This window comes from Octodon degus, unplaced genomic scaffold (assembly GCF_000260255.1).
Source record: "Octodon degus isolate 3935 unplaced genomic scaffold, OctDeg1.0 scaffold00077, whole genome shotgun sequence".
NCBI classification, from domain to species: domain Eukaryota; kingdom Metazoa; phylum Chordata; class Mammalia; order Rodentia; family Octodontidae; genus Octodon; species Octodon degus.
The window spans coordinates 8,215,496-8,224,065 of NW_004524653.1; positions in this window are offsets into that span (position 1 = coordinate 8,215,496).

Below are 8,570 nucleotides of genomic sequence, written 5' to 3' on the forward strand. Positions count from 1 at the left end.
CTCATTGTAGGTTTTTTTGCCGTTTTGAGATAGGGTCTCCTTATGCAGTTCAGGTCCCTGGGGTCCCATAGTTTCTTAGAGGAAAAATGAGCTCAGACTCTCCAACTGTGAGAGGCAGGTGACGCAGGATATGGGCTTTGAAGGTGGGTAGGAGTTCGCCATAGGGGAAGGAAAGGATCCAGGCATCACATTTTCCCCCTCCCTGGCCTTGCTGTCACCTGTCTCCTTCTCCTGCTCCTGCCCCAGGGCTTTCGCTGCTCCCCTCGCTCCCTCCCTTGCCCTGGAACATCCTTGCCCATCCTCGAGGGATGATTTGCTGAGGCTTCCTGAGCTGCGGCTGTCCCTGTCTCCAACAGCTCACAGTCTGCCCTCCCTCCCATTTCGTTATATTTCATGTGTTTGCTTATTTCCTTCACAGCAGTTGTCAGTATTTGCTTAGTCTTAAACGTCCCTGTTTATGTGTCCCATGGATGTGGGAGCCCCAGAGGTCAGGGCCTCCTGCTGCTGCTTTCTCGGCATGCAGTGCTAGGCTGGCACTCAATAGTTGCTCAGGAAGTTCTGTGAAGTGAGCGAGTCACCAGGGACCCTGTCATGCGCCAGGAGGCAGGGAGGAGTCAGGGAGGCTAGAAATGGGGCGGAGGATGTGTGCACATGTGCCTTTAAAAGTCCACTCTGGGCCCAGGCAGGGCCTGTAATCCCAGCGCTCTGGAGGCTGAGGCAGGAGGATTACCATAAATTCAAGTCCAGTCTGGGCTACACAGTGAGAACTTGTTTGAAAAAAGAAACCAAAAATACCTACCCTGGTAGCTGGGGGAGGGTAGAGTAGAAAAGGGGAAAGAACCAAAGGAGGCCAAGAAGAGCTACACCGAGTGCAACAGACAGGAGAGAGGAAAGCCATCAGTCCCCAAAGGGCAAGAGAGCTGGATTTTAATGAAATATTATCTGAGGAGAATCAGTTAATTAGTTCCCGACCTCTGTGGCTGTGCTTTCCCGATTTTGCTGACTCAGTCCTTTTCCGCGCGCGGGTCTTGGAGCTCCTGGCCCCTCTGCGCGGAAGGGATATCAGTTTCCCTCTCATTGCTCTGCTGGAAGCACGCACCACCCTGCCCCTGCCCTGAATTGCATCATTGTTTGGCCGAACTCCCTGGAAGATGATGGCTTTGAAATTCCTGGCCACAAAGAAGTTCACTGGAAGGCATGCAGGTTTATCTGGCTCCCTCTGTAGGGACCCTCTATTGGCACTCACATCTCCTCCCAGGGAAGGAGCCAGAGGGACCAATCTGGGCTCAGTACAGAGTGCTGCGTTAGCTCCCCACAAAGGACTTCCCCGCATGATAGGTGGTAGGGAAGAGGGGAGAGCTGGATGGATAGGAAGCTCTGAGGATGGGTGGGTGGGTAGATGGATGGGTGGATAGATAAGTGGATGGATGAGTAGATGAATGGGTGGATGGATGGGTGGATAGATGAATGGATGGATGGATAGATAAGTGGATGGATGAGTAGATGAATGGGTGGATGGATGGGTGGATAGATGAATGGATGGATGGATAGATAAGTGGATGGATGGGTAGATGGATAAGATGGGTGGGTGGATGAATGGGTGAGTGGGTGGGTAGGTTGATGGGTGGATGGGTGGGTACTGGGTGGATGGGTAAATGGATTGGTGGGTGGATGGATATCAGTGTGGATGGATGGTAGAGAGTGTGGGTTAATGAATGGTTGGGTAATTGGGTGGGTGGACGAATGGTAGGATGAATAGATGAGTAAAGAGGTGGGGAAAGGTTGGAATCTATGGATGGGTGAACACTTGGGCAGATAGATGGTGGAAAGACAGTGTGTGGATAGATGAACGGTAGGCTGGAGGATGAGTGTGGAAGGTGGGTGGGCGCAGAAGTGGGGGCATGTGGAAGAAAGGCGGATGGGTGAGCGCATGCATGCACGTAAGGCATGGGCAGGTAGGTGGGTGCGGATGAATCCAGGCAGTGACGAGTGCGCGGATGGATGGGGGGTGGGTAAGTGCGTGGGCAGTGAAAGAAGGGACAGAGAGATGGGTGCATATTTGGGTCAGCCAGAGAACCAGGCTCACTCATCCACTAGGAACTCCCCGGATTTGGGAGAGACAATTAGGCCAGCAGACAGAAGAATAGGTAGTAGAACCCAAATCCAGTCACTTGGGATCATCCAACAGTTTATGTCAGGATACTTTCATGATGTAATCTTTGTATCAGAATGCTCAGCCCCAGGGAGAAGTAAGTAGACAGAACCCCAAGCAGGGCTGGACACACACAAGATGTCTGGCACAGTTCCTGGTAGGCGGCGAGCCCTTCGTTGGGGGGGGGCTGCCATGAGTGTGGACACGTGTGTCACTTCTGCTCACAGCACGGGTGCCTGCTAGCCAGCACCAGGCAGGACGGGGGTGCTGTCCGAGTGTCATCTCACAGGCCCACCCTGGGTCACAGGCCCTGTCCTTGCTCCCATCTTGCTTGAGATTGTGATTATGGTCACCTGGTGTGGCCAAAGAGGAGTGGACAGAGAGAAGCCCTGGGTGCATGCTGATGGGAAAGTCCTTGCAGCTCCGTCTGAGCAAGGCCACATGAGCAGGTGCCACGAGGACATCAGCTCTGGGATGCAGCGCTGTTCTAGAAGCATCCGAGTGCCCCACCCCTGAGCAGTTTTCCTGCCCCATATCAGAGGCGGGGTACTTAGCGTTGCTCCACAGCCAAATGTGCCAAACAGCCCAAGCAGCCACCAGTGGGATTATAAATAAATAATGGCTGCTGTCACAGCATCGAAGAGAAAACGAGCACCGAGTCCCTCGCCAGCGCCTCATGGAGGGACTTCCACTCAGTCTGTTTTTTTTTTTTTTTTTTTGTGGAACTGGGGATTGAACTCGGACCCTTGAGCTTACCAGGAAAGTGCTTATTACACTGAGCCATCTCCTGGCCCCTCACTCAGTCTTGAAGAAAAGCAAATCTTAGGCCCTCTCAGCGGGGGTCTGTCCAGAGCCCTGAGAAGAGACTGTGAGTCAGGCAACCAGAGGCTGGAATGTGGCTGCCCACCTGCTGGCTGGCCCCGTTTCCTCCACAAGCTCACGTGCTAGCCATTTCTTTAGGAAGACAACACAAACACCAATTTAGCTGACACTGGGCCTGAAAATGATCTCGGGGATGGGGGTGGGGTCTTGTCATCAAAAGCTTGGAGGGACAGGAGAGTTATTTTCGACCATCCTGGTCACCTTTGTCTACCTACCTCTGAATATGATTCTGGAAACTGACGTCTGGTGTGATCGCAGCTATTTTGTGACCATCAAGCACCAGGCCTGGAGCAAAAGGTCCATGTGTTGGGAAAGGCAGCGAAAAAGACTGGAAGCAGCGTAAGTCCTTCGTAGCAGAGCTGAGCAGCTGCATGAACTCTTGTCCCAGCCTGCTCCTATTTCTGTGGATTTGTTAGCCATTCTTACTGGAAATGGGCAAGAGAGACCAGCTCATGCCCCTGAGTGACCTACAGTCTATCAGGTAATAAGGGCTAACATGATGAAGTACTTCGTATAAAGTCTTCACGATAACCCTCTACAGCAGGTCCTGTTGCCACCCCGTTTTACAGAGGGCAAATTGAGGCTCAGAGAGGCTAAGCCACTCATCCAAGGTCAGAGTAAGGAAGGCACCGGTCTGTCTGAATCCAGAATCCTTTCTCTGTGCCTCTATTGGTCAGGGTTTTACTTAGAGGAACAGATATAATAAAAGGAACAGATATTAACACAAGATATACAATGTATAAGGAATTACAAGACTGGCTTAGGACAGTCAGCGCAGGGTCAGATGGAGAAGGGTGCAGAGGGCGTCTGCACACCCAGACTGAAGAACTCAGTCCCAAGGTCTGAAGCTCACTGCTGTGCTCTGTGTGAGTCTCTATTTGTCAGCTAATGGGTCTGCGACGGAGGATGAAGAGTCTGCGATGGAAGGCGAAGGATCCAAGCCGGAGGTGGAAGAGTCTGCGCTGCTGTGAGCCAGGCAATGAAGTCCAAGCCAAATGTGAAGACTGAGGTCCCTCCGACTAAGTGGAACACTGACTCCTTCCTCAGCCCCTTTATATGGCCTCTTTGTGCTGAGTCACTCTGGGGGCAGAACCAATTGTGCCCCAGGGTGGGACCCCCACCAGCGGAACCGCGCCCTCACAGTCATCCAGCATTTCTGCGCTGGAAAACGTCTTTGCCTTTTATTAAATTCACTGAGGGCACCTCAGTGTCGGCACTGTTGCTACTCCCAGTTGGAGCAACCTTTACTGTGGAGGGCGCTATCAGGCTTGCAGGACGGTCAGCAGCATCCTGGGCCTCTGCTCACTAGATGCCAGGAGGTTGGCTCTTCTCTCTTCAGAGCTTTGTCAATCAAAAAAATATCTGCAGACATTGCTACACATCCCCTGGGTCAAGCAAGTAAGCAGAAAAATCTCTGCCTTCTTCAATTTATTTATTTATTTATTTATTTATTTATTTATTTTAAGACAGGGTCTTACTACCTAGTTCAGGTTGGCCTTGAATTCAGGATGGCCTCAAACTTAGGCAACCCTCCTGCCTCAGCCTCCTAAGTGCTAGGATTACCAATATACATCACCACACTTGGCTGTGTCCATCATTTTGGAGAGCAAATGGATATTTATGGGTTTCAGGCTGGCCTTTGTCATTTTCTGGTGACAAACCGCATGGCCTTGGGGGTTTTTTTGTCAGGAAGGCCCTGGGTAGGAGCTGACAACAAACTGGTGTTCAGGAACAAGGGAAAAAATAACGGTCCCTTAGATGAACTCAGAGCTTTTTTTTTTTTTTTTTTTTGCAGAACCAGGGTTTGAACTCAGGCCCTTGCACTTGCCAGGGAAATGCTTATTCCACTGAGCCATCTCCTTGGCCCCTGAACTCAGAGCTTTAAAGGTGACAAAGACAAGTTTGCAATACGACACTAGGCCTACCACATCCTTAGGGACACCAGCACTAAAACAGGACCACATAGGGACTATACAAACAGACCATGGCACATGGCAGAGGGGGTCTCTAGGATCAATGGGGGAAGGGACTGGTTACTTCATGGATTGTTTTAGAAAGCTAGCTAACGCCCAGTGTGGTGCTGCATGCCTGTAATCCCAGCACTCAGGAGGCTGAGGCAGGAGGATCATTGGGAATTTGGGACCAGCCTGGGCTACAAAGTGAGCTCAAGGCCAGCCTGAACTTTATAGTGAGACCATATGTCAAAAGAAAAAAAAAAAGACAACCCCCCCGAAACCCAGCTAACTATAGAGAAAAATAATGCTGAGCCCCCATCAAATAATACATGTAAGTCAGTTACGTGTGCGTATGTATAATTGACTCAGAACCTAAAGTAAAAGATAAAAGTATAAAATTAGTCAACAAGGAGGAACTCATAAAACTGTCTAAGTCAAGCCATCTAGCCAGAACAAATTGTTCTGGACACATCCAAAGACATTTTCTTTAACAAAGGCATCATGAACAAAGTCAGCGGATATGTGATGGAGCAGAAGAAGGTATTGGCAGTACTTGAAGTCCCCAGGGATCCTAAAATCTAGATTATACCAAGGAGTTCTGCAAATCATCTAAGAAATAAAAACAGGATTCCCAACAGGAAAATGGTTGATGTTGTGCACAAGCAGTTTACAGATTTGGTTTGTTTAAATCCACTGAGCTGTCACTATGCGCCTGCTAGACTGGCAGAATTTAGACCCCTGGGTAATATGCAATGTTGGCAGAGACCTGGGGTGCTGGGACTCCCAGACACTGGGTTAAGATGTAGTCCCAGGCAGACCTACAAGGCAGACCTGGGTGCCTTAGTTCTATACGTCCTTACCCGATGTCCCACCAGGCTCGAGCCTGCAGGAATATTGCACAAATGCCAGGGGTGCTCACCGCAGTCCAGGGGCAGATGTGTGCAAAGATGCCGGTCCACACATTCATCAGGGCAGGGGAAACTGGAGGCCCTCTGAGGGACACAGGGCTGGGGTGGAGCACGAGGAGGGGGACACGGGTCCTCAGAGACAATGGTGCAGCTATCCGGAGCTGCAGATTGGTGTTCTCATGGTGACACAGATGGAGCTTAGAGCAAAATAAGAAACAGCATGAGATCTGTAACACAAGCCATGTATGTGGGTTGCAGCATGCACACATGAGCTCAGACAAGGGTTTCAACAGCCCATCGGTCTGGAAGTTTCCCAGCAAGACACTGTCACCATTCCACCTCTCTGAGCCTCCAGTGTCTGTATCTGTTATCCTGTCAGCTAGGAATACCCCTGGAGCTATTTGTAGTAGGTGCTCAGCAAACTTGGCCCAGCAGAGTGGAGAAGGCTGGCTCCACTGGCTGTCATTTTAGGTGTACCAGGATGATGTATTCTGCAGTAATACCTAGGAATTTCACTTCAGAGTCTTTTTGTTCATTTTTGCTCTTTTTGACACTGGGTCTCGCAATGCAGTTTGGACTGGCCTTAAGCTTACTTTGTAACCCAGGCTGGTCTTGAACTTGCAAGGATCCTCCTGCCTCCTGAGTGCTGGGATTACAGGGGTGTTCCACCATGCCTGGCTAGAGAGTCATTTGTTCCTCTAGTCCAGGGGTACATTATTGCTTTCTGAAACCTCCTACAGACAAGCCCAGATCTCTGGGAGGAGGCTGCCTTCAGCCATCTAGTTTAGCAGAAGGGTCAGCTGAGAGCCACGTCTGATGCTAAGAATGCTGTTGTGAAGTGGGAGGTTTTCAAGCCACCTGTTCCCTGTCTGTCATCTGCCATGTACAAACCATCAGATAATGCTGACTGCAAAACATTGAGTCTGACCACTTCTTCGTTGCCATGACCGCCTCCCTCCACAGGCTTTCCCTGGGCTCCCTGCTCCCAGCTCTGCACCCTGTTTGGCCCCCATCTAGCTTACTCAGGGTGAAAGCTGAAGTCCTCATCAGGGGCCATGTGAGCGATTTCCTCTGCCCCAGCCACTCTCCTTGGCTCGCTGCTCCATAAATGTGTCCTATGCCTCCCCACCCTGAGCATCCACACCCCAGTTCCCTGCCGGGAGTTCCCATCCTTCTGTTGCTCCAGGACTGGGCCTTTATTTTTTCTTCTCTGCTCCCTTCCCACCTGTGTGAGGTGACCCGCTCCCTCACTGGCCTCTCTCCACCCCCACCCTGCCGGCCTCTCCTTTCCTTTATGACACTCCCTGTAGTCCGGAATTTTTCTCATTTTTAGTTGCCTGCCTCCCCTCCTCCCCCCATGGGTCTACAAACAGAGAGGAGAGCAGATTGAATCAGTGCACCAGGTCAGGAGCTTAGGATTTAGCCTAAAGCAAGGGCAAGTCCCTGGAAAGTCTGAAGCCTGAGGGAGACTCGGGCTTTGAAACCAAGCCTTGGTTATTGGTTGTGGCAGGGTCCACGCAGGAAGTGCAGGAGGCAAAGGTGGGAGCAGAGAGAACAGGGAGGGGGCGGCAGGATGAGATGAGGGGGATAATGGTGCCTGGGACAAGGACCGTAGTGAGGGAAGGAGGTGGGGGGACCAAGCAGGTTAGAGAGATACAATGGCGTTCTATGCAACGTGATGGAAACAAACAGAAATGAAGAGCCAGAGCGATCTGTGTGTGTGTGTGTGTGTGTGTGTGTGTGTGTGTGTGTTTGCTTGCTTGCTTGCTTGCTTACAGAGGCCTTGCCCATCTCCCAAGGGAAGCCCGGGGCATGCATTTCACAGCGCACTGGGTGGCTTCTGTCTCCGTCAGGCACCGGGTGGAAGCCAGTGCCTTCAGGAGCCTGGTTCTCGGGAAGCTCTCAAGACCCAGCTGTCCCACTTGACATGAATGAGCCAGTGAGTCACCAGGCTGCAAAACGCTCTCCCCCTCCCTCTTCCCCTGCGTTGCTGCGTTTCCTCCCAGCCTTCTCCCCAAGAGCCATCAATTGCATATTGATCTGTTAATGTGCTCACAGTCCCTTTTCCTTACCAGGATCTAGAATTGTGTTCTAGAATTAGATTTGAGAATCTAGACTGCAGAGCTCACAAAAGCCCGGACTATGTCAACCCCCACCCCCAGGTCTCCCCCGTGCTGTAACATCCCCCCAGGCTTAGCCCTATCTGACGTGATCTTTCACTTTCTTGTTGATTGTCTGCAGGCAGCTCGATGCACGAGCAGGACGTTTGTGTTTGGTCCGCAGCTGTATCTCAGACATCAGTGGTAGAGCCTTGCGCACAACAGGCGCTCACGCTCATAGCGACGGCTCAGGCCGGGGTAGAGCGGGTGCAGGCAGGATGGTCGTTGCCTGGCCCGCCAGAGTCCCCCACCGCCCCAGGTCTCCCAGCCAGGCGGGCCCGGGCAAGGAGGAGTTAAGCGACGCGCGCGTTTCCGACCGGCAGGTGGCGCCGTCCCGCCTCGGTGCCGGCTCCCGGCGCTCCGAAGTGCGGGACAGAATCGCAGGGAGCGCGGAGCCGAAGCTCAGCCCCGACTTGTTGATCTCGCCCAGGCAGCCGCCGCCGCTGCTGAGCAGGAGGAGGAGGAGGAGGAGGAGAAGGAGGAGGGGGAGAAGGAGCCGCCCGCCCGCCCGCGG